Source organism: Rana temporaria (assembly GCF_905171775.1).
Source record: "Rana temporaria chromosome 13 unlocalized genomic scaffold, aRanTem1.1 scaffold_258_arrow_ctg1, whole genome shotgun sequence".
NCBI classification, from domain to species: Eukaryota; Metazoa; Chordata; class Amphibia; order Anura; family Ranidae; genus Rana; species Rana temporaria.
In genome coordinates this window covers 4,999-31,539 of record NW_024404496.1, presented here as the reverse complement: position 1 = coordinate 31,539, position 26,541 = coordinate 4,999, and the positions used below count along the sequence as shown (strand labels likewise).

The following is a 26,541-nucleotide window of genomic DNA, read 5'->3' as shown; positions in this document are numbered from 1 at the left end:
TCATGTTGTAATACTTCACCTAGTTTTGTCACCTGTGCCCTTTTCCTTCACTTATTTATATATTTTTAGTATTAACGATTTTTTTCACAGCGCTAACACTTTTCACCTGTTTATTACTGCTCGGTACATGACGACCTTAGACCTGACCAAGGGTTATTGGCAAATTCCTCTCTCGGAGTCGGCCAGGGAAAAAACAGCATTTGTAACTTCAGACGGATTTTTCCAATATCGGAGGATGCCTTTTGGGTTACAGAATGCTCCCGCCACATTTTTTTTTTTTTTTATGAGGTTCGCAGAGTGAAGAACTGATGGGCCTTCTTGAAAGTCACTGATAGGGGGAACCCCCATCTGTACGTGATTCCAGATCTTCGGGCCACCTCCAGTATCGGCTTCAGTATGGCTCTGCGTTGCAGGGTGGCCTTAGAAAGGTCGGGGAGGATGCGGAGTGCGGCGCCATCAAAATCCACCTCTCCCTTCTCCCATGCCGTCCGCAGCACCATCTCCTTCTGCGCGTAGTGGTGGATACAGCAAATCACATCCCTGGGCCTGTCCGGATCATCCGAGCAAGGGCCCAGGGCCCTATGGATCCTGTCAAAGGACATGCCAGCTGGGAACTCACTCCCCAGCAGATCCCGGAATATGCCCAGTACCGATGCCGCCAGGTCTTCTGCCTCTGTAGCTTCCGGCATGCCCCTCAGCCGCAGGTTGTTCCTCCTGCTGCGGTCCTCCATTTCTTCCAACTGAAGCTGCTGCGTGAGGAACGTCTCTGCCTGGGTGGATTGTTGAGCCTCCACCGGCGTGATCCGTCTCTCTAGGGAAGCCACCGAAGTCTCCCCCACCCCCATCCTCTCTGACAGTGTCTCCACCTCACCTCTCACTGCCGCGATCTCCCTGCGGTGAGCAGTCTCAAGCCTGTTGGCCAAGGCCTCAAAGTTACTACAATATGAAATACTATATCATGTGTAATGATTATGTCTAAAGTACCATGGAATGCGATAATTTACCATTACAACTGTTCTTATGCTGTAACTCCTATATACTGTGATATCCAAACCTTTTTTTTTTCCATTTAATAAATACTACTCTTATATAGCTATCAGTATTTTACTGTTTTGACATTGCTGCCTAAAAGCCCCACAAAAAACGGGGAAACCTTTCCATTTTCTAGGCCTCAAAGTTGGACCTCGTGGGAATCTCCCGGAGCAGTTCCCGCAACTCCTCGTCAGCCCGTAAGGTAAGCGGGGTGAGATGCCGCTCCTGTGGGTCCCGTGGTTCCGCGGAGAAAACCGCTGGTGTAGTAAAGTCCATCTCAGGGGCGGAGGAGGACGTCGGGGGTGAGGAGAGAGCCCCTATCTGCAGGGCACCCATGAAGCTGTGCCTCGTGTCGTCCACCATTTTGGTGGCCGGAGAGGTCCCGCTGCCACTCTGGAAAAATTTGCGGATTTCACCGCTCTGGTGTCCACTTGTTCTTCCCTTTCCTCTTCCCAGCAGAGAACATACCGGGGAATATCGGTCAATATCGCTGCAGTATCACTGTAATAGGCCGGGCCGGACAAGGAGCTCCACAAATGTGCGACTCTACTCGTCCATGTCCAGACCACGCCCCCTCCCGCCACATTTCAACGCACCATGGATAAGACCCTTCGGCCTCATCGAGCCTATGCTGCTGCATACCTCGATGACGTTGTCATCCACAGTGAGGATTGGGAATCACACTTGCCAAAAGTTCAGGCTGTGTTGGATTCCATCTGGAAAGCCAGGTTTACAGCCAATCCAAAAAAATGTACCCTTGGGCTAGAAGAGGCGAAGTATCTGGGGTATACCATTGGAAGAGGTCTAATCAAGCCCCAAATAAACAAAGTTGAGGCTATTCAGGATTGGCCACGTCCCACCAACAAGAAACAGGTTTGTGCATTTTTGGGGAATCGAGGGCTATTATCGCCACTTTATCCCCCATTTTTGCCTCACAGGCTGCTCCCCTGACCAATTTGACCAAAGGGAAGGAGTCTGTAATGACCAAATGTACTCCCGAAGCAGAAACAGCTTTTCAGGCTTTAAAACAGGCCTTATGTAGTCAGACAGTTTTAAATTCGCCTGATTTTTCACAGGACTTTGTGGTTCAGACAGATGCGTCAAATGTGGGATTAGGAGCTGTACTGTCCCAGATTATCAAGGGGAAGGAACACTCTGTTCTGTACCTTAGCCGAAAGTTGAAGGCCCATGAGGAGAATTATGCCACCATTGAGAAAGAATGTTTGGCGGTGAAATGGGCTTTGGATTCTCTCCGGTACTACCTTGTGGGTAGACAGTTTGAACTGGTGACGGATCATGCCCCATTGAAGTGGATGGCACAAAACAAATAGACCAATAGGAGAATAAATAGGTGGTTCCTGGCCCTCCAGGAATTTAGTTTTGTGGTAACACATCGCCCCGGTGCTAAAATGGGGAATGCAGATGGGTTGTCCCGAGTGCATGCCTGCCTGGCAACCTGTGTCCCAACCCTAGGGAGATACATTTTTGCCTTGTTTATACAATACACCAATTATTATCGGGTGTCGGCTGCAGAAGTAGCCAGAAATGTTTACGGGTGTTGGAAAACTTCAGCTGTTCAGGATGAGGCAATTAAGGCCTCTATAAGTAATCGAGGATTACCACTGATTGATGCATCCTGAGGCTTTCTGAGTGAAGGACTGCAGTGAGCTGAAATACTTCTGAAGAGGTGAGGTGCTGTTGATTTTTCTGTGTGATAAAAATAAAAAAGACTTTTGTTTTCTGCTGTATGACCAGCAGTGTCTCCCCAGTAATAGGCTGTGCCAGACTCCATAGATAGGTTCCTGTGTGGTGAAGGTAGACGCCCCAAGTGGCCAGGGTTTATTTTATGTTTGATTTTGTTTATGCTGTTTGGACGCTTGCACTAGTTTCCAGCAAGATGGATGAATATACCAAAATCTTTGTTTTTCAACCATCTTCAGCTGCCTTTTTGTATAAATTCAGTGTGTAGTAAACCCATCCAGGGGGTCACACACCCCGCTACCGAGCTAACCCCTTACAATTGTTAATGAGTTCTAAACGTATTCTGTATTTATTTTTTCATAATGGTTAAATATATTTTTTATTTATTTATAGGTAACAGAGATGTCCATTGAAAGCGAAAAATCGAGTTATCATCATTCACTCTCACATCTTTCAAACCTGGTAAGTTTACATTTTTAGTTCAAGGGCACAATTCTTAGAAAACTCAGCTTATTTTCCATGATGTACCAGTTGACCAAGCATGGCTTTTTAAAAGCACAAGAAAATACACCTGCTGTTTGGACATTCCATCATTGCTGCTCTCATCATCTACCCCTAGACGCTCACAGAGGTAACACGCCATCCCAATCTGTAATCAGCGGCTCCTTGGGGGGTGAGTGCTACATGTGGGGGCTCGTCCGGGATTGGCTGTTGCCTCTGACAACGGAACTGTGAGATTTTATTTCTGCCATTGAGAGCCAGGAATTGTCGTGGTGTTGGACTGTGCAGTGAGGAAGGAGTTAACCTCAGGTAGCAAAAGTCTGGGCGCACGTGCAGCGGAGTGACGTGTGCCTGCAACGTGCCCAGAGAAGAACTTCAGGTGGGAGGAGTTACCTACCCCTGCGTGAGACATAGGTCGAGTTTGGCACCAAGCAGCAGAGTGATTGCCCACCCACGAGAGAGTAACACGTGCAGACATGTCTGCTCCTTTATCGCCTTTTGAGAGATTGAGACCCCCGATGTCTGTTCCGGGAGTCAACGCAATGCCTGCTGCTGGCACCGGGGTACCCTTGACAGATACCGGGATCCGAATGCGGACCAGCGGGAAGTTTGTGCTGTTTTTGAGTGGAGGCCCTCGGACTGTCCTGCCCCCACTGCTCGGAGCTGGCCGTCCTGATTCTGCCATTTGTTCGGTGCAAGAGGTGCCGGGCCTATTTGTTTCAGATCTAGCCACCGACCAAAACTCCCCGTAAGTAGAGGGTGGACTGGATCACTGGGACTGTGACCACGGAGGAGGAGGCCCCATAGCCGGAACCCTCCCCAACTACTGTTGTCGCTGAGTCGGAGGTCATGACTGTCTCGTCGACGCTTACCCTGCCATCGGCTGTTTCTCCAATTAGATCGCCAGAGGTAAGCGAAGTGAAAGTGAAAGAAAGTGTGACCGGTGTGACCAGTGTGCAAACCGATGCCGTACCGGAGGCTACCGCTACCAATGTGGTCTCTGTATGGTGCGCCATTGCCAAAGTGGGCCCCGCACAGGCTTCCCGCGGCTGCATTTGAGGCCTGCCTGCCCAAACGAGTGACTCGTCAAACTATTTTCCTGCGGAGGAATACGACACCTCCGACCTGGACTCCTTGTCTGGGGATGGAGATGACCACTGGTTCGAGCCTGAATTCCCTGAGTCTCAGTTTGGTGGAGGCTTCCGAGCTAACAAATCACGGAGGTGAAAGAAACGCTCCGGCCGGAGCGCAACCAACACAAGCGTCCCGCAACTTACATGGGGAGTCGGTGCATCCAGCACCAGTGTCGCCAACCCCATACCTGCTGCAGTGCCTGTACTAAAAAGGGCACCTGACGCCATTGCGTTACCAGGACTTGGAGACGCTCGTGTTCTGCCTAGACTGGCCCGTCTGCAGCGCATGTCATGCGAAAAGTGGCCGCTGACTATGGATGGGAATATCCCTACATACCTCCAGCCCTTCTGCCCGTGATTGAGCAATCAATAGAGAGCTGGTACAGAGATGCTGTTTGGGAATATCTGAATGTCCCAAAGATTGACCGTGAGACGGAGTATGCCTTTCTCTGTGTAGGCAACCGACTTGAAGGCTGTTTGAAAGGTTGGAGCCCAGGCCAGTACATCTTTAGCGATAAAGTGGTCTTAAAATGTCCAGGAAGAGCGGATCAAGTGTTTTCTGTTACCTCTACAAATTCTAGAGGGGACATTATCGCTTTGCCGGATACACGGTTTTACAGGTAGACCTAATGTCTGCGTGGTCACCTTTGCTATTGCTTTTGAAGAAGTTACGGACAAGAACTGTTGCCCCTTTCCAGTTTGTGTTTTTATCCCTCCGGATCCACATTTTGTTGCTTGTGCAGAACCTTGGGGGGTTTGGTCAGTTAGAAAGGATAGGGTCTTGCCGGCTTCTTCACAGCACCAGGAAAAAGAAAAGGAGAAGATACCATTTTCTACATCTCCCTTTTTCTGCTATTTGTTCTGAAGTGAATAGTGAACTGCCTTGTAGTACCAGCGCACTGACCGCTAGGGGCAGTGTTCTGCACTTTTACTACTGCAGAAAGACTAAGGCCCGGTACACACGAGCAAACATGTACGATGAAATCGGTCCGTCGGACCGTTTTCACCGTACATGCCTGCCAGAGGGCTCCTGTACGATGGTTGTACTAACCATCGTACAGAAGTCCGCGCGTAAACACTACGCGGGGCGTGTCCGCGTCGTCGCCGCGACGATGACGCGGCGACGTGGGCGGGCCTGCCATTTAAAGGCTTCCACGCATGCGTCAAAGTCATTCGACGCATGCGAGGGACGGCGGGCGCTCGGACATGTACGGTAGGTCTGTACTGACGACCGTACATGTCCGAGCGGGCAGGATTCCAGCGGACGGTTTTAAAACACGTCCAGGAATATTTATCTGCTGGGAAAAGGCCCGGCGGGCAAATGTTTGCTGGAATTCGGCCCGCTCGCGCCTACACACGACCGAACATGTATGCTGAAACTGGCCCGCGGACCAGTTTCAGCATACATGTTTGGTCGTGTGTACGGGGCCTAACTTGTACATATTTATTTCTTTTTTTTTTTAAAAGTCTTGCAACTTAGGAAATTCTCAGCACTTACTGGAAATGTCTCTTTGGGAGGAAGGGAAATTAGCCCTCTGACGAGAGGGTGCAGTTTCAACTCTAACCTTAGTGATTACATAGATATAGTTAATATGGCCCGGATTCACATACATCGGCACATATATATGCCCCTGTAGCGTATCTCTTTTACGCTACGCCGACGCAACGCTGAGAGGCAAGCATGGAATTCACAAAGCAAATGCTCCCAACGTTGCGCCGGCGTAACGTAAATTCGTAGGCGTAAGCCGGCCTAATTCAAAGTAGGTGGAAGTGGGCATGCTCCATTTAAATGAAGCGTGACCCCATGCAAATGATGGGCCGAACGAACGGCGCATGCGCCGTCCCGTGGACCCCAGTGCGCATTCTCAGGATCATGTCGAAAATACTCCCTAAGATACGTCGAATCACTGCCTACGACGTGAACGGAACCTACGCCCATCCATATTCACGTACTACTACGTAAACAACGTAAAATACGACGGCTGTTCCCTGGTCCATACCTTTGCATGAGTTGCGCCTCATAGATGGGGAATAACAATACGCCGGATGTAAGCCTTACGTGAACCGCATATATTAATGCACCGGGCGCAAGTACATTCGTGAATCGGCGTATCTCACTCATTTGCATATTCGAATCGTAAATCAATGGGAGCGCCCTTGCGGCCAGCGTAAATATGCGCCCACGATACGACGGCGTAGGAAACTTACGTCGGCCGTAGGAAGCCTATTTTCAGGCGTATATAGTTCTGTGGGCACGGCGTACAGATACAACGGCGCACATTTACACTTACGCGGCGTATCTCGAGATACGCCGGCGTAAGTGCTACGTGAATCCGGGCCAATATGTGTATATGTTTTTTTTTTGGTGTGTGTGCTTTTCCATTTTTTGTGGCAGATTCACGTAGATGGGCGTAAATTTGGTCGGGCGTAACGTATCTGATGTAAGTTACGCCGCCGCAAGTTTTTCAGGCAAGCGCTTTATTCACAAAGCACTTGCCTGTAAAGTTGCGGTGGCGTAGCGTAAAACACCCGGCGGAATTCAAATTCAGCGGGTAGGGGGCGTGTTTCATTTAAATGAAGTTCGTCCCCGCGCTGAACGAACTGCGCATGCGCCGTCCCTAAAATATCCCGGCGTGCATTGCTCTAAATGACGTCGCAAGGACGTCATTGGTTTTGACGTGGACGTATATTACGTCCAGCACCATTCACGGACGACTTACGCAAACTATGTAAATTTTCAAATTTTCGACGCGGAAACGACGGCCATACTTAACATTGACTGCGCCTCATAGACCCAGGGGCAACTTTACGCCGGGAAAAGCCTAACGTAAACATCGTAACTTTACTGTATCGGCCGCGCGTACGTTCGGGAATTTGCGTATCTAGCTAATTTGCATACTCGACCGAGAAATCGACGGAAGCGCCACCTAGCGGGCAAAAAAAAATTGCAGTTAAGATCCGACGGCATAAGAGACTTACGCCTGTCGGATCTAAGGGATATCTATGCGTAACTGATTCTAAGAATCAGTCGCATAGATACGACGGAGCTAGGCAGAGATACAACGGCGTATCTGGAGATGCGCCGTCGTATCTCTTTTGAGAATCTGGGCCATAGTGTATTACTGTAAATATTTGTACAAAGCAAAGTTTTATACCTTTTCTATCTTTCTCTTAGGCCCCGTATACACGACCGAACATGTCTGCTGAAACTGGTCTGCAGACCAGTTTCAGCGGACATGTTCGGTCGTCTGTACGTCCGACCAGACAATTTTCCGGCGGATCAGACAGGTTTCCAGCGGACAAATGTTTCTTAGCATGCTAAGAAACATGTCCGATGGAAGCCTGTCCGTCGGACATGTTTGGTCGTCTGTACAGACTCACCGGACATGTCCGCTCGGCCGAAAGCCCTCGCATGCGTCGAAGTGATTCGACGCATGCGTGGAAGCATTGACCTTCCAGGGCCGCGCACGTTGCCGCGTCATCGTCGCGGCGATGGCGCGGCCACGTCACCGCGTATCCTGTCTGCGGGGATTTTGGTTTGATGGTGTGTACAACCATCAGACCAAAATCCGGCAGCGGACATGTCCGATGAAAACGGTCCGGCGGACTGTTTTCATCGGACAGTCCGTCCGTGTGTACGAGGCCTCACTGTTTGCAGATTCAGGTCAGGCATTCAGGCTTGAATGCCTTCTGTTCGGACACTTAGGACAGTGTCTATTTTTAGTGGGTGGAGTGTGTAGCGCCTGTGTACTTTCTGTACAGGTGCTATTCTAAATTTAAAGGGGGATGAGAGAGTTAGTTGGCTCTCATCCAGTTGATTTGGCTAAATTGGGCCTCTGCTTTAGCTGGGCTGTACTGTGGGTCCATTTTGTTGTTTCCGGGGTGCTATACCACCCCGGAGCGACAGGTGGCGCCTGTGGAGTCCAGGCTAGGGTGCCTCTTGCCAGCAGCCAATGGGAGGGAGTTTTCCTCGCGGGGCATGCTGGGGGAGGGTACTTCTGGAGCAGACACCATTAGGCGGGGTTCTTGTTCCTGGTGTGGCACCCACCTTCACGTCTCCCCGGCATGATGGCCTACCAGGCCGGGGTGCGCGTGCCACACGGTGTTTCTGGTTCCGGGACCATGTTGGCCCGGAACATTTGAAGCTGTGGCGGGGCCCCAGTTATCGACTGGGTCCCCAAATTCTCAGGAAAGATCTCAAGCGAGGGAGCTGTTCGGTGGGGAGTCAGCCTGAGGAGAGCCAAGAGAGGCAGGCAATCCAATAGGGCCTCGACAATCCATCAGGGATCAAGGTAACCGGACACTGAAGGGTTGGATGTCAGCAACCTGTCAATCGGTGACCCAATTGAGAACTACCTGAGGGAGATTCAGGCATAAATACTACTGAGGAGGATTTTCTTCCATGATCTACGTTCTGGGGAAGGGTCTGTGGCAGAGACTTGTTTTCCCTCAAGGTTCCGAGTGATACCCTGGCTGCCAGGTCGGGGTGAGAGGCCTGTCCAGGTACACTATACCCACTCTGGCTGGAGTTGCGACGAAAGTAAAGTGTCGATGGAAGCAGGACTCCTTCCATACTGCTGAGCCTGAATCTGCTATTTCTCCTATTCTTACATCTCCGCTGTCTACCTCAAGTTTTACTGTTTACCGTGTTGGGTAAAATAAAAGCACAAGAAAATATACCTGCTGTTTGGACATTCCATCATTGCTGCTCTCATCATCTACCCCTAGACGCTCACTGAGGTAACACGCCATCCCAATCTATAATCAGCGGCTCTTTCAGGGGTGAGTGCTACAGTAGCCTGAACCAAAGATATCAACCATGACCGATCCACTCTGTCCTGGCCCCCCACTTCCCGCCGCCTTTACTGGGCTCTCCTAAGCAATCAGGAAGCCCAATAACGATGCTATCAGTGCAACCGGCATCACAGCGGGACGGAGCGTCGAGTCAACATCTCCAGAAGAAAAGAGGGAAAAAGGTGACGAGGAAGACCAGGCCCCGCTTGTAAAAGAGCTGCAAGAAGAAAGCGGCGGTGCCCGGCAGAAGGAAGAAAGCACCAGAGAACGGGATGGGAAATGGAGAGCGCGGAGAAGGCACCGGAGAGCGGGAGAAGAGGCCGAAGAGTCGGAAGAGACCACCGAAGTCAGAAGAAGACCCCTGAAATCGTAAGAAGCCCCCAGAAGTCGGAAGATGACCCCTGGAGCTGACCAATAAATTACTTTAAAAACCTGTGCAGTGTTTTTTTATTGACATTTTTTCCACCAGGTGAAAGGGTAGGGGTACGATGTACCCTATACTCATTCACATAGGGTGGGAGGCAGGGATCTGGGAGCCCCCTTATTAAAGGGAGCTCCCTGATTCCGATAAGCCCCCCACCCGCAGACTCCGACAACCAACGGCCAGGGTTGTCGGAAAGAGGCCCTGTCCTCATCAACATAGGGACAGGGTGCTTTGGGGTGGGGGGCCGCAGGGCGCCCCCTGCCCCAAAGCACCCACCCCCCCATGTTGAGGGCATGCAGCCTGGTACGACTCAGGAGGGGGGTGCTCGCTGGTCCCCATCCCCTTTCCTGAACGACCAGGCTGCCTGCTCGGATAAGGGTCTGGAATGGATTTGGGTGGAACCCCCACAACGTTTTTTCGGCGTAGGGGGTTCCCGTTAAAATCCATACCAGACCTGGTATTCTCATGGAGAGGAACCCATGCTGGTTTTTGATTTAAAATTTGGCGTGGAGTTCCCCCTCATGATAACAGTGGCGAGACTTCCCTCCTCTCCCCAAGGTCATCAAATCCGCAGCTAAAATGCAGTGGATCCGCTGAACAGCTGATTGAGAACTTTGCAAAGAGAATGGAGCTCAAAAACGCAACGCACAAGTGTGAATCCGGCCTTAAAGTAGCACAGTACTGAATAGCAAAAAATGCCCCAGTCATGAAGGGGGTAAAACCTTCTGGAAGTCAATTGGTTAACAATTGATTAGACAATCTTTTTATTGATTTGTAACATGCTGCTATACGCAGTTGCACACAACACATCACTCCTGGGCACCTAACACACACTATTGTGCACTGTTAAGGAGTTCTAAATGTATTCTATATTTATTTTTTCATAATGGTTAAATATATTTTCTATTCATTTATAGGTAACAGAGATGTCCATTAAAAGCGAAAAATCGAGTTATCATCATTCACTCTCACATCTTTCAAACCTGGTAAGTTTAAATTTTTAGTCCAAGGTCACAAGTCTTAGAAAAACTCAGCTTATTTTCCATGATGTACCAGTTGGCCAAGCATGGCTTTTTTGTAGCCTAAACCAAAGATATCAACCATGACCGATCCACTCTGTCCTGGTCCTCCACTTCCCGCTGCCTTTACTGGGCTCTCCTAAGCGATCGGGAAGCCCAATAAGGATGCTACCAGAGGCATCAGCTTATCCAGAACCAATAGGAGCAACTGATCTTGTTCTTCCCACTGTTGAAATGACAACAGCAAGTAATATAAAGTTGCTTATGTACTGTGAACAATACTTTATGCATTATACCTATCTATACCAGTAGGTGGCACTGCAGTGTTATAATGTGTATTCTATGGTAATGTATTTAGAATGAGTACATTTGTTCCTAAGTGTGTGTAGTTGTATCCTCCTGTTTCCTGTTCCATGATAAAGACATGCTTTGATTTCCTCAATGAAAGTAAAGGTATACTCTGCATACAACAAGATTCCAGCGCATGACTCAATAACCTGCTAATAGGTTATGCACCCAGCAACCCAGCAGCACCCAGGCTCTGGAGAGAATTCTGCAAATCAGTGAATACTGTATACAAACTGCTGAAAAATTGCAAGTGGTTCAGATGTGAAGTTTACAATTAAAAAGCTGAACAATGCCAATTACCAGCTGTGGAAGTTTAAACTAGAAATGATTCTAGGCAAGGATGACTTGTGCCAAGTGCTGAATACAGACAGATCCACAAAAGGGGAGAGACGGAGGAATGGGATAGGAAGGATAGACAGGCAAAAGTGACTATAAACTTGCTAGTGGAATATGACCAGCTTATCCACATAAGAACAGAAAAAATGGTCAAATGTATGTGGACTTCATTAAAAAAACTGCACGAGCGTTCAAGTCTAAACAGCAAACTATTTCTACTACGAAAGCTATACAAAATGAGACTAGCAGAATGCTAGCAAATGTGTAACCATGTGAAAAATATGCTAGAAATTAGACTTAGCTTTGTTTTGATTCGTTAATCTAGTTATTTTGTTCAGTTAAATTCGGTTGATTCGTTCAATTCATATTCAGAATTTTCTAATTTTCTTTGAATTTACAGATTTTTTTCAATTCAAAATGTTTAAATCAATAGATTTTCGAATCGGTCGAAACAAAAATGTTATATTGTTTTTAAATTGAATGCAGCAAAGTGAACAAACAAAAAAATTCTTCATCAAATGATTACAATGACTCTTTAACCACTTCCTTACTGGGCACATATACCCCTTCCTGACCAGGTGAAATTTCAGCTTGTGGCACTGCGTCACTTTAACTGACAATTGCGCGGTCCTGCGATGTGGCTCCCAAACAAAATTTACATCCTTTTTTCCCCATAAATAGAGCTTTCTTTTGGTGGTATTTGATCGCCTCTGCGGTTTTTATTTTTTGCGCTATAAACAAAAATAGAGCGACAATTTTGAAAAAAAAACAATATTTTTTACTTGTTGCTATAATAAATAGCCCAATTTTTTTTTAAAAACATTTTTGTTCTCAGTCTAGGCGATACGTATTCTTCTACATATTTTTGGAAAAAAAAATCGCAAGAAGTGTCTGGTTTGCGCAAAAGTTATTGCGCTTACAAAATAGGGGACAGAATTATTATTATTTTTTTTTTTTTTACTACTTATGATGGCGATCAGCATTTTTTTTCGTGACTGCGACGTTATGGCGGACACATCGGACACTTTTGACACATTTTTGGCGCCATTTACATTTATACAGCGATCAGTGCTATAAATATGCACTAATTACTGTATAAATGTGACTGGCATTGAAGGGGTTAACACTAGGGGGTGAGGAAGGGGTTAAATGTGTACCCTAAATTGTGTTCTAACTGTAGGTGGAGGGGGGGTGACTGAGGGAGGTGACGATCTGTGTCCCTATGTACAAGAGACACAGATCGTTCTCCTCTCTCCCTGACAGGACGTGGAGCTCTGTGTTTACACACAGAGCTCCACGTCTTGTCCCTGTGCCGCCGATCGCGAGTCCCTGGCGGACATCACGCCCGCCAGGCACTCGCATCGGCATCTCAGCGATGCGGCGAGTACGTGCGCGCCGCCGTCGGATGCGCGCGCGCCCGCCCCGCTTGATGCGCGCGCAGGCCGTCTTTTTACGGCCTGTTAGAGATTGACAACCACCCCGTGGCCGTATAAAGTCGTACGGCCGTCGGGTAGTGGTTAAATCACGTTTTGACTTAACAAAAACAGCATTATTTCAAAATGGTACTCTAATAACACACAGTCTTTTGATTCCAGAAATATGTGTAGTTAGAATTCGACTGGAATTTCATTATTCGGAGCATTCGGTAAAATTTGTTTATATTGTAATGCGGGTGTTTGGATACATCCGAATCTCCAAATAACGAAAAAATTGCCAGAATATTAATTCGGAATGAAACTAACCACACATGTCTACTAGAAATCATAAAGCAGGTGTGCACCATCGGAGAGGACATCAATCATAACCATATTGTTGCCATGCTACTCTGCAGCCTTCCAGAGACACATACTGCTCTTATTAACGCTTTAGAAACCAGACCCGAGCAGGAGCTGACACTGGAATATGTCAAAGGGAAATTAATTGATGAATATGACAGACGGAAAGAAAATACGCACCGTAATGACAAAGCTCTGAAGATGTACAAAGGCACAAAGCACAACAAAGCAGAGTCTGTTTTCGCTGTAAAAGGACCGGTCACTTAAAAAAGGACCGTTCTATCTGGAAAGCCGAGCAGCGAAAGCTAGAGCTATCCACAAAAGGTGTCAAAGCAATAGCAAAGGAAACTGTAGACACTTCATGGAGTGGCACCTTTTAAAGTAACACAAATTGGCAAGCCACGCGTCTGGCGCATAGATTCAGGTGTGACAAGCCGCATGACTAGCGATGAGACCTTCTTCACAAACATTGATTACAGTGCAAAACACAACGTTTTCCTAGCAAACGGGAAAAGCATCACATCTGAAGGTAAAGGCCAGGGCTTCCTGAACTGCATTACACCACAAGGCAAGCACAGTATCCTTGTAAAGAAAGTGCAGTATGTTTCAGATCTAGAAGGCAGCCTTCTATCAGTGAAAAGTCTTGCAAACAACGGTCTCACAGTTACAGTATCTCACAAAAGTGAGTACACCCTCACATTTTTGAAAATATTTTATTATATCTTTTCGTGTGACAAGACTGAAATGTGTCAGGGAAATAAACAGCTTTAATCTGTTCAGCGTGTCACATGACATCCTGGCTGCCTATATAAGCTAAGCAAATCTCCAAGCAAATTGCTGTTTTATTCTCAGCTTCCTGTGATTCTGAGTTCCTGTTTCCTGTCTGCCTGATTTACTGCTGTTACCCGGATTGCCTTTGGACTACTCTGATCTCTCCTTACCTGACCCTTGGCTTTGCTTATTGGACTTCGCTGCTATCTCCTGTGTTTGACCCCCTGCTTGTGACCCGGACTCTGCTGCCAGCATCCATCACCTGACCTTCTTGCCTGTGACCCAGATTAACTCCAGTCTCCAGTACTTGCCTTCGGATTTTCCTCCCTTTGGGTGTTTCACCCTCGGCCTGCTCTGGATTTTCTGCACAACTACACCATCTAAGTTCCTGCACCTGTCTTCTGTGACCTTCAGGCAAGTCCTGCTCAGCCTACTGGTAGCTTGTGCCTCTTTGTGCCATCCACCCTCTGTCCCATCTTCAGGGAGTGGAGTGCGCTTAGTCGCAAGAGTGAGCCGCTCTCTGTATCTCGGCCTCAGTGAGTACCCTTTTCTGACAAAATGACACTTTGCTACAATGTAAAGTAGTGAGTGTACAGCTTGTATAACAGTGTAAATTTGCTGTCCCCTCAAAATAACTCAACACACAGCCATTAATGTCTAAACCGCTGGCAACAAACGTGAGTACACCCCTAAGTCAAAATGTCCAAGTTGGGCCCAATGTGTCAATATTTTGTGTGGCCGCCATTATTATTATTATTTTTTTTTTAAAGCCTATGGCGTGTGAACACACCCAAAAACTCCACCCGGTGCAGAAAAAATGTGCACACACATAAAGAGTGTTCACAAAAACGTGCAGACGGGTGCAACGTCAAGTGGTCCTCCTGTGAAGAGGGACCCAAACCCTGATCCCCCGGGGAGTTAGGCTCCAGACTGGGACTGAGGTACTGTGGTCCGAGCAACCGAACCCTCCCAGTACTAGGTGGGGCTCCCCCGAAGGGAGACCCTATGGGAGCAAGTGAACTAAGCCAGAAGTCCATGTCCACCCACTCCCAAGACGTTCAGGGCTGGCCCGAGGACCGGCACCCTAATAATCTCACAGTGAACAAAACGTGCACAAACAAAAATAAGACAAAAACGTGACAAACATAGGCTTAAATAAAAGAAAGTGGGGGAAAGGGATAGTGAAGAGGAGAGTGAAAGAAGTGGTCATTGTGATCAACAATGACCAGGCCCTCCGGCCAGGAATAAAAAATTCCTCCGGTCCTAGCCAAAAGGCCCGGCCCAGGAGGCAGGTGCTAAAAAAAGCATGTATCTGGTGCAGTGACCGTGGTATCTTAAATCAATGTGTCCCTCACACACAGTTATCTTCAGATACCCCTGGACTGCCACTCCAGGGGCACATGCACCATAGGCTTTTTGTTCCATAATCGACCCCCCGACCGGCCAGTGCAGCCCTCCACCCCTGCCAGCAACCCAGCGGATTTGCACGGTCCTACCCCGCCCACCACAGGGCATTACCAGCTCCTCCTACCGGATCACTGACAGAGATAGCACTTACACCAGCCAGCCAGAAGGCCAAACTAGAACTCGGCAAAAAGACCAAGACCAAGCGCAGCACCCATCCTCACCAGAAGCACCCTTCCAAATGGCTCAGACTCAACCATAGGCCGGCCCCCAGTAACTGTCGGGCAGCACAGCGTAGTCCCTGCTGAAACCATCCTTCCAGGTGCAATGACGTCATTGGATTGCATCCACCCTCCCCATGTAGGAGGTGCTTCAGCGCTCCGCTGACAACTGATAAGGACAGATACCACACCCAGTCCTAGCCAAAATGCAGAGAAGCGACAGGGAAGACACCACGATCAGCACGGCCAGAGTGCAATGGCCGAGCCTCGCCCTGGGAGAACCACCTTCATGATCATGGTGTCTCCCCTGCCAGGTGTGGCCGCCATTATTTTCCAGCACTGCCTTAACCCTCTTGAGCATGGAGATAATCAAAGCTTCACAGGTTGCCACTGGAGTCCTCTTCCACTCCTTCATGACAACATCATGGAGAAGAAAAACTAGAAGAAGAAAGCAGAAGAAAAACTAAAGTCACTTCAGGAAAATAAAACCTGGACACTCACAGAGCTTCCTCCTAACCGCAAAACTATAGGAAGTAATGGACTTTCAAAGTAAAGTCGGACTCAAAAGGGAATATCCACAAATACAAAATAGGTAACACATTTGGGAGAGCCGTGGGTGCTGCACACCCCGATTGAATGAAATTGAATGGGAGTATCCACAAATACGAAGCCAGACTAGTTGCCAAGGGTTACTCCCAAACAAAAATTTGGTGAAGATTACAATAAAACATTCACTCCCGTTATAAAACACTCCACTATCAGAGCGCTTCTTAACATAGCAGCCGGGAAGGGCAAGCAAGTCTAACACCTAGATGTTAAAACTGCTTTCCTATATGGAGACATTGAGGAAGATCTCTACTAGGGTTTGAGTAAGGAGACAACCTTGTGTGTAAACTTCAGAAGAGCATCTATGGTCTTAAAGTGGAGGTTCACCCGAAAACATTTTTTTAAGATTAGATTCATGCTCATTTTGTGAAGGGGAATCGGCTATTTTTTTTAAAAACGAAGCAGTACTTACCATTTTAGAGAGCGATCTTCTCCGCCGCTTCCGGGTATGGTCTTCGGGACTGGGCGTTCCTTCTTGATTGACAGGCTTCCGACAGGCTTCCGACGGTCGCATCTATCGCGTCACGAGTAGCCAAAAGAAGCCGAACGTCGGTGCGGCTCTATACGGCGCCTGCGCACCGACGTTCGGCTACTTTTTTTTTTTTCCAAAGATTTTTATTGAGTTTTCCAACAGTAACAAATGCACTCAGAGCTTATACTTGCGGGCGCAGCCGCTACATATTACACAGGAGAGGGAAAAATAATAACACATTGGAGAGTAGTGTACAATGCCCGAGGGCATTATCAATTACAATAAACAACAATAACCATTAGACCGTATGAGCCAGGGATCCGGTATGAAGTGACGATGAACGTCGCTTGTGGCTCCCTTAGTGTACCTAAATGCGGGAGAAGCATATCCATGGGGATAGGTACGTGCTCCGGTCGTTCCCTGGGCATCCTAACGATAATGGTAAATAACTAGAAACAGGTGACCGCCCAACTTAAAAGTAGTTGCCTCGGCTGGGGGGCCCTAATGCTGGGGGGGGGTGGAGGGGATGGGTAATCCGCCACAGCTCTGCGGGGGGGGTGGGAGGCGGGGTTACAAGGTCAGGGTTGTCAGGGACACACCTTCTGGTATTCGGCAGTCGAAGTGAAGTGCTTCCAACAGGCCCATGTCTCATTGAACCTTGCAGGGTTGTCATTCGCTTGATGGATTAGGTCCTCCATCTCCATTATCTTTTGGAGTCGTTGGAACCAGTCCGCAAGGGAAGGAGGATGCGGGGAGAGCCATTTAAGCGGGATGCACATCCGTGCGGCATTCACCATGTGCATAGCCAGGGACCGATTATAACCCCTCAGGAGCGTTTGGGCGTGATGCAGGAGAAATTGCGCGGGCGTGAATTCCGTCGTTATGTGTACAATGTGCTTATGGACCTCCGTCCAGTAGGGTTTGAGAGTGGGGCACGTCCACCAAATGTGGAGAAAGGAGCCCGTCTCCAGGTGGCATCTCCAGCGGACCTTCGGTAGAGTGGGATCAATCCTGTGGAGTTTGAGTGGGGTCTTGTACCACCTGGAGAGGAGCTTGTATGCGTTCTCCTGCGTTTGGACGTTATCCGAACCCTTGTGGGCACGCCTGTAAATAGATTCCCATTCCTCCTCCGTAAGATCGAGTGCTAGGTCACTTTCCCACTGTTGGTTGGCCCAATGAGTTTTGGAGGAGTGTGTGGAGAACAATAGACCATATATGGTGGATATAAGGTGTCTCTGTGGTCCCCTATTGGAAAAGAGGCTCTCGAAGGGGGAGCAGGACCTAGACCATTGGGGGCTTGGGGCCGTCTTGTCCAAGAAATGTCGAATTTGAAGGTAAGTCCAAAATGGGAACTCGTCTTTGTTGGTTTTGGCGGCCAGTTCTGCTTGGAGCAGTAGTCTGCCCGAGACAAAGAACTGACCAACCTGCACCGTCGCGTGTGACCAGCCGTCAGACAGGAAGGCAGGGTACATGCCTGGAGGAAAGTCAGGGTTCTGTCTTAGGGGGGTCAGGGGGCCACATCGGTCCGTCAGTTTGTGTTTGGTGCAGGCCTCCCGGAAGGCTCGTAGGGAAGGGAGCATGAGAGGGTGGTCCTTGCATTCGGGCGGGGTGTTAGCCTGTGAAACCCATGGCAGGTGGGACAGTGGAAGGGGGGAGAATGACTGTTCTATCCCCACCCAATTTTTCCTCTCCCCATTGGCGGCCCAGTCAACGATTCTAGTGAGGCCACAGGCCAAATTATATCTATGTAGGTCCGGGAGTCCCAGGCCACCCTGCATTTTAGGGACCGTGAGCCTCGCATAGCTTAAGCGAGGGCGGGCGGCATGCCATACAAAGTCCGCGCAGGCTGACCTGTAGGATGAGAAGAAGGCTGGGGGGAGTCTGATGGGGATCGCTTACATGGTATACAGTAGCCGAGGGAGAACATTCATTTTGACCACCGCGATCCTGCACCACAACCTGAAGCAGTGAGGAGTAGTTAAGGGGATACAGGTCTGAGAGGGAGGCGGGGAGTTGGATTCCCAGATACTTGATGGCCCTAGCATTCCATTTAAAGGGGAAGTTTAGTTGACAGAGGTCGCACACTGAGTGGGGCAGAGAGATGTTTAGGGCGGATGACTTGGAGAGATTGATTTGGAAGTTGGACAGGGTCTTAAACTCTTGAAGGTCTATCATGAGGTTAGGGATAGTCGTGAGGGGATCTCTAAGAAAGAGGAGAATGTCATCCGCGAACGCGGCAAGTTTGTAGGTGCGATTCTTAATGTCGATGCCCTTGATCGTCGGGTTAGATCTGAGTCGTCGCAGGAAGGGTTCAAGGGTGAGCACAAAAATCAGGGGGGAGAGGGGGCATCCCTGACGGGTCCCGTTCGCTATGGAGAAGGCGTCCGACAGGTGGCCGTTCACGCTGACCCTTGCTGTGGGGCCCGCGTAAAGCATGGAGACGTTCGGCTACTTTAGGAAAATCATGACGCGATGGATGCGACCGTCGGAAGCCTGTCGGAAGCCTGTCAATCAAGAAGGAACGCCCAGACCCGAAGACTGCTTCGTTTTTAAAAAAACTAGCCGATTCCCCTAGACAAAATGAGCATGAATCTAATCTTAAAATTGTTTTTTCGGGTGAACCTCCACTTTAAGCAATCTGCAAGGATGTGAACTGAGCAAGTGAAAGTGCTTACCAGAGAGAGATTCTCAAGAAGTAAAGCAGACTCCTGTCTCTACTCCAGGAATCAAGAAGACGGAAGATGGATATACATCCTTATCTATGTTGATATTATAACTTGTTTTGAACAAGAAGGGGATTACAATCAGATAGTTCACAGGCTGAAAGACAATTTTGAAATCAAAGAGAACATTAGCTACTATCTAGGAATCCAAACAGAGAGAGAAGAAGATGGAAGGTTTCTCTTAACCAATCTTTGAAAATCTCTGAAATCTTAGAACAATTCCATATGCAAGATGCAAAAGGAAATGAAAACTCCTATGGAACCAGGCTATCAAAAGAGCAATGAAGCAGAAAACTTGCTACCCAACAATTACACGTATCGCAGAGCAATTGGTAAGCTGCTATATGTTGCCACTGTGACAAAACCAGACAGCCGCAGCAGTTGGCATACTATGCAGGAAAGTTTCAGCTCCTTGTCAGCGGGACTGGAATGCAGTAAAAAGAGTGATGTAATACCTCAAAGGAACAATTCAGATGAAGTTATGGTTACCAGCAACATCAAATGCAAAATTGCTCAGATATGTGGATGCTGATTGGGCTTGGGACTGCAGAGACCGCAAATCCACAAGTGGATTCATCTTCCAGTATGGGGAAGGAACCATGAGTTTGTCTAGTCAAAAGCAAACAACTGTTGCTCTAGCTTCAACTGAAGCAGAGTAAATTGCAGCAGCATACACATGTCAAGAAGCAATATGGATTGCTCATGTTTTTGTGGACATTGGGATAGACATGTCAAAAACAATTCCAATTTTTGAAGACAACAAGAGATCTGTACTAATCGGACTCACTGTACAGCCACAATGGAATGTTGTACATATGTATATATTGTGTGTTGTCTCATGCTGTTGGACTCTTTGCTGGGATCGTTTGGGGTGTGGCTATGTCCCATTGTTCTGTTGTGTCTGTCTGCCTTAGGAGAAGTGTATTATGGCAGCCCTCAAAATTTCCACTCGCCTACTAGCATTTGGCGAGTGGATTTAAGCTGGGGGCGAGTGATGACAGGGCTGCATGACCAATCTCTCTCCAATCTGTGCCTACACTTAGAGTCCCGATGAGATTGGCGGCCGAAGAGGAAAGGTGCATGCTCAGGAAAAGTAGTCTGGTGAGCCACGCACAGGCAGAGCAGTACACAGGTACTCTCCTTACAATTCTCATTAAGCCATGGGACCTAACAGTATGACCTCTCTGAGCCTGCCCCCTCCCCCAGGCCCCGACCAATGTAGCTGGAGAGCAGAAAGTAATGAGTGAGGTGGAGGATTGCAAAAATTACCACTCCGGTGCAGCGCTCACTGAAAGTTGCCCTGACATGAGAGCGCAGCCTTCTAGTTTGTGCAGTTTTCTTCTCCTTGTGCTCTATGTAAGTGTCCACCAGTTCAGCCTGAGCATTGTGAGCAGACTGGTCTCAATGTGTGCTGTGCGCTGTCAGTGTGCGCTGTGCTATGGTGTCAATGGCTGTGCAGTTGTGTGGATCTCAGCGCTGGATTGTACTCCCTCCCGCTGTGCTGCAGCTCCTCTCCTCTCTGCCAGCCTGAATAAAAGGGGGAAGTGGGGACATGCAAGCGTGGAGCCGCACACACAGGCTCCTGATGATGAGATGAATGGGAGAGAGAGAGAGGATGGATGGGAGTTGCAGAGGAGACAGGAAGAGAATGGGATAGAGACCAAGTTCTAGTGCCCTGTCCCTCTGGTTTGCCCCCAGTGCCCTGTCCCTCTGGTCTGCCCCCAGTGCCCTGTCCCTCTGGTCTGCCCCCAGTGCCCTGTCCCTCTGGTCTGCCCCCAGTGCCCTGTCCCATTTTGTTAAAGTTGTTGTTGGTAATATTTAATTTTGTAACTTGATTCTGCATAAAACCTTGTCATTCCATGAGATAATCTACGAGGGCGTGTTTACGGGTGCAATTAGGTGCAGGGCAGTGTATCAATTAGGTGGGGCAACTGGTGGCGAGTAACTCTTGAGGCCTGGCTAGTAGCTCAGGACTTGAAATTTTGAGCCCTGTATTATGGGATGGATGTTTGTATTGGTGTTCTTGGCATGTAAACCGGGGGCAGGGGGGAACCCCTCCAACAGCCCTCCTTGCTGATAAGGTGCTTTTTTGTTCAAATGTTTCAATGCCTCTGTGTTTCTTATTACTGATTGGACAGTTTACCCCGCCCTGAATCCAACGGAGGGGGCATTGCCCCTGAGTTGTATATCTGTTTGTACCTGTGTTTCAATAAACAGTCTGTTGTTTTCACCCTACATTGAGTTACGGCTAATGACCTGGTGCTCTGAGGGATCTTGGACCGTGTGGTATCAGACAGAGAAAGCAATTATGGCAGGCAGACTCATCTTGAGTACGGGGGTCTGTCACACCACCCCCATTGTGTTTAGCTGGTTAGTGGGCATGGAGGGAGTGGGCTGTCATTTACCACTGTGTATACACCCACATCTGTGACTCTATAATCACATGGGCTGCTCAGATGTGATAGGGAGGAAATGCTCAGCATAGAAACTCACTGAAAACTGAGCATGTGCAGTTGCCAAAACTGCTCTGCAAAATGCCTAGATGAATTGGGGACATGGACAGAAGGGGGAGATAGAGAGCAGCAAGATCAACCATTTTTTTTTTTTTTGCAGAATTCAGAAAAACAAATATTTTAGTGAGTATGAACAGCATGCAATACATACATACATTTATTGATCGTTTTTGATGATGTGTGTTTAGTGACACTTTAACAAAACCCTTTTACATTATTTAATGCAATGTTTTTTTTCTCTAGATATTTGAATCTTCATATTTCGATGACATTGACCATTATAACAAAGAACTGGCTTTTGAATGGCCAGATGGAGATCGTGTTGGAAAAACTGATTGGCGCTCATGCCAGAACTGTATCGCCATGGCAACACAAGATAAATCAGTACTTAAGAAGAAGAATTCCACAATCCACATTAAGGGAACACAGAAATAGGTACATTTTACACAAGATTGCTAAAACTTTATTATTTTTTACTTTCATTCCAATAATTTTCTATTTATTTTTTCATTACACAGGTGTCTTCAGGAAGCATGCCATTGGAGTTTTATTAATTTTGTGTATGGTCATTTTGGTCCCGAATATCACCTTCCATTACCCTCTTGTGTTCTCAATTATGTCAGAAAACGCTACCCAGATCCTCTGGAAGAATCTGAAGGATGTTACTGGAGAAATGACTACTCGCCGTTATATATATAAGTCAAATCCTGCACCACCATGAATAGGATACTCCGAGTATCACTGCAATGAAAGCAGCAGCTGCACGATCACAGAATATTCGCTTGGAGTGTGGTGACAGGTATCTCATGGAGGGTTCTGTATAAAATCAATGCAAAGCTAATATCAAATATACCTTTGGTCCAAAAAGTTGCAACACCATGCAGGGGTCCTCAAGTGGTATAAATAGGCTGCAGGAGGGGCAATGTCTCAAAGAAGGAGAGAACAGCAAGCTTAGCCAATGGTGTTATTATGGCCTAAGGCCACTGGAATGGTGGACCCATAGGGTGACCACGTGTCCCGAATTGCCCGGGACAGCTCATTCTGCAGGTCTGTCCCGGGCACCTTCACTCTGGGACAATACAGTTTCCCGGAATGAAACTGACACAGGTCCCAGCATGAACCCCTCAGAGCTTAAGATGTGACCCCCCCCCAACTAGTGAAGAACTACAGGTAGCAGCATAGATCTGTGAAATCTATGGGGTCACACCCTTAGATCTCATGGGTTCATGCTGGGAGTTTCAAATTTGGGGTGGGGGTCAAATCTTTAGATATCATTGGTTCAAGCTGGGATTGGTAGTCCTTTACTTGGGGGGGGGGGGGGTGACCTCCCCAAAGTTAAGGACTACAGGTCCCAGCATGACCCCCCCCCCCCCCCTCCAGAGGTGAAGATGTGAGACCCCCTGCCCCCCCAAATAGTGAAGAACTACAGGTCCCAGCATAAACCTGTGAAGTCTATGGGATCACACCCTTAGATCTCAGGGGTTTCATGCTGGGTGTTGTAGTCCTTCAAATTTGGGGGGGTCACATCTTTAGATATTAGGAGTTCATGCTAGGACTTGTAGTCCTTCACTTTTGGGGGGAATGTGACCCCCAAAAGTGAAGGACTACAGGTCCCACCATGAACCCCTCAGAGCTGAAGATGTCACCCATCCCCCCCCTGATGAAAAACTACAGGTCCCAGGATGAACCAGTCAAAACTATGGGGGGGTCACACAAAAAAAACCATATAAACAATTATCTTTTTTTAGGAAGGGGGGTGTCCCTGAATGGCAGTTTGGAAATGTGGTCACCCTATGGACCGCATGCATTGGCAATTGGCCAACTAGGTATGCGTCTTACATACCCCTCCCGCCCCCCCCACTGGTGTTTTGACGTCACGTCTCTTTTGAGACATATTCTAAACTACAATACACCATGCACCCCTGCATGGTGTTGCAACTGTTCGGACCAAAAGTATCTTTGATATTAGATTTGCATTAATTTTATACAGAAGCCTCCATGAGATACCTGTCACCACACTCAGGGCTTTATCCTGGCCTAGGCCAACAAGGCCTAGGCCTAGTGCAGCACATTGCAGGTGGACAGCACGGAAAGAGTCCCCGCCGGCTTGTGCTATTAGTGTAGCACCAGTCTTATGGGGCGGACTGGGCAGAGAGGCAAGCATCCCGCAACTGAAGGGGGGTGGAGCTTCTAATTTTGACTGTACTATCATCCTGGACCACAAACCTTCCTCACTGTGCTACATATTTTCTGCTGTACCATTGGCATGGTTATATCTGTTTAGTTCTCTCCATAAAATGAATCAGAATTTTGTGCCTAAAGTAGGAACACTTTTTTTTTTTTCATTTTGGATAGAGTAAGGGTAAGGGAAGGGCGGGTCTTTAACAGCAAGGGGTGTGGCCTTGACAGGAAGGGGTGGGTCATATTTAAATTAGGGGTGCACGAGTTAAGTCAGGCCTAGGGCAGCACAAAACCTAAATACATCACTGACCACACTCCAAGCGAATATTCTGTGATCCTGCAAGATTTTGTGTATTTTTTGCTTTTGTTGATATTCAAATACTTTTCATGTTTTATTTATTTTTTTGATGCATCATATATATTGTGATAATCTCCTTAACCACTTAAGAACCGTGTCCTGTACATATACGTCGGCAGAATGGCACGGACAGGCAAATCAATGTAAATATACGTCAGTTTAAATTTGCCGCTGTGTGGGCACACGCACCCCTGCCGCGAGCTCCAGGATAGCGCCCGTGGGACCCGCAGACTGGATGTCTGCCGGTTTCCAGCGATCGTGTAACGGAGCTGCAGAACGGGGGGTTGCTGATGTCATCTCCCTGTTCTGCCTAGTGACAGGACACTGATCTCGTCTGCTCCCTGTCATCGGTAGCAGTGATCAGTGTCGTGTCACAGTAAGCCACGCCCCCTAACACTCCCTAGGAAACACTTAACCCCTTTAGCGCACCCTACTGGTTAACCCCTTCACTGTAAGTCACATTTACACAGTAATCAGTGCATTTTTATAGCTCTGCTCGCTGTATAAATGTGAATGGTCCCAAAATAGCGCCAAAAGTGTCCGATGTGTCCACCATAATGTCGCAGTCACTATAAAAATCTCTGATCGCCGCCATTACCAGTAAAAAAAAATATTAATAAAAATGCCATAAAACTATCCCCTATTTTGTAGACGATATAACTTTTGCACAAACCAATCAATAAATGCTTATTGCTTTTTTTTTTTACCAAATATATGTAGAATAATTCGTATCGGCCTAAACTGAGGAAAAAAAATATTTTTTATATATTTTTGGGGATATTTATTATAGCAAAAAGCAAAAAAATATTGCTTTTTTTTTCAAAATTGTCGCTCTATTTTTGTTTATAGCCCAAAAAATAAAAACCGCAGAGGTGATCAAATACCACCAAAAGAAAGCTCTATTTGTGGGGAAAAAAGGACGCCAATTTTGTTTGGGAGCCACGTCGCACGACCGCGCAATTGTCAGTTAAAGCGACGCAGTGCCAAATCGCAAAAAGTGCTCTGGTCTTTTTTTTTTTTTTACTCTTTATTTTATCAAAATTTATCAAACAGAAGGTTATAAAAGAAATTTTCCCTTCATAGGAATAGACATTAACATATTTTATTTCCAATGCCTTGTCTATCCTTTCCCTCCCTCACCCCCCTTTCAACTCATTCCCTCCTTTTCTTCCATTTTCCTTAACCACTTGCTTACTGGGCACACATACCCCTTTCCTGCCCAGGCAAAATTACAGCTTCTGACACTGCGTCGCTTCAACTGACAATTGCGCGGTCGTACGACGTGGCTTCCAAACAAAATTGACGTACTTTTTTTTCCCCACAAATAGAGCTTTATTTTGGTGGTATTCGATCACCTCTGCGGTTTTTGTTTTTTGCGCTATAAACAAAAAAAGAGCGACAATTTAAAAAAAAAAATTTTTTTTTTACTTTTTGCTATAATAAATATCCCAATTTTTAAAAATAAAATAAAAAATGTTCTCAGTTTACGCCAATACATATTCTTCTACATATTTTTGGTAAAAAAAAAAAAAAGTCATAGCGCCTACAAAATAGGGGACAGAATTATGATTTTTTTTTTCGATAATTGTTTTTTACTAGTAATGGCGGCGATCTGTGATTTTTATTGGGACTGCGACATTATGGCGGACACATCAGACACTTTTGACACATTTTTGGGACCATTCACATTTATACAGCGAACAGTGCTATGAATACAGTATGCGAGGAAGGGGTTAAATGTGTGCCCTGCATAGTGTTTCTAACTGTGGGGGAAGGGGGCTGACTGGGGGAGGTGACCGATCTGTGTCCCTATGTACAAGGGACACGGCATCGGTCTCCTCTCTCCCTGCCAGGACGTGGAGCTCTGTGTTACACATAACAGATCCACGTCCTTGTCTGTGTAACCGAGTGGGAATTTAGCCTCACATTTGTTTCATGGGACAGGTGTGTTTCTTGTATGAAGACCACTCCGGCCCCATGATGCTTGATCTCTTTCAGAATTTGATGACTTTTTGTTGGCGTGTTCAACCCATGTACATTATAAGTTAAAAAGTTAACTATTGTCATAATGTACGTAGTTATGTGCATCCTATTTTCATAGAGATGGGATCTGTTTCTAAGTTTACAATTGTTTTTTATAGGGTCTGAGTTTCGTCCTCCCCCCTTTAATATTAACCATTCTCATTTGGACCAATAGTGGCCTAAGGAGTCTTCTTCTTTCTAGTGTTT

At 47.4% G+C, this 26,541-nt stretch overlaps 1 long non-coding RNA gene and 1 pseudogene across 1 annotated transcript; one reads left to right on the top strand and one right to left on the bottom strand.

The window, feature by feature from the left end:
- Positions 1 to 870: 870 nt before the first annotated feature.
- On the top strand, positions 871 to 22,820 carry LOC120921999. Its single transcript, XR_005745025.1, has 5 exons — positions 871 to 1,234; positions 3,127 to 3,195; positions 10,503 to 10,571; positions 22,017 to 22,208; positions 22,292 to 22,820. It is a non-coding gene; the product is annotated as an uncharacterized LOC120921999 (long non-coding RNA).
- LOC120922000 lies at positions 15,627 to 15,777 on the bottom strand (annotated as a pseudogene).
- Positions 22,821 to 26,541: the final 3,721 nt, after the last annotated feature.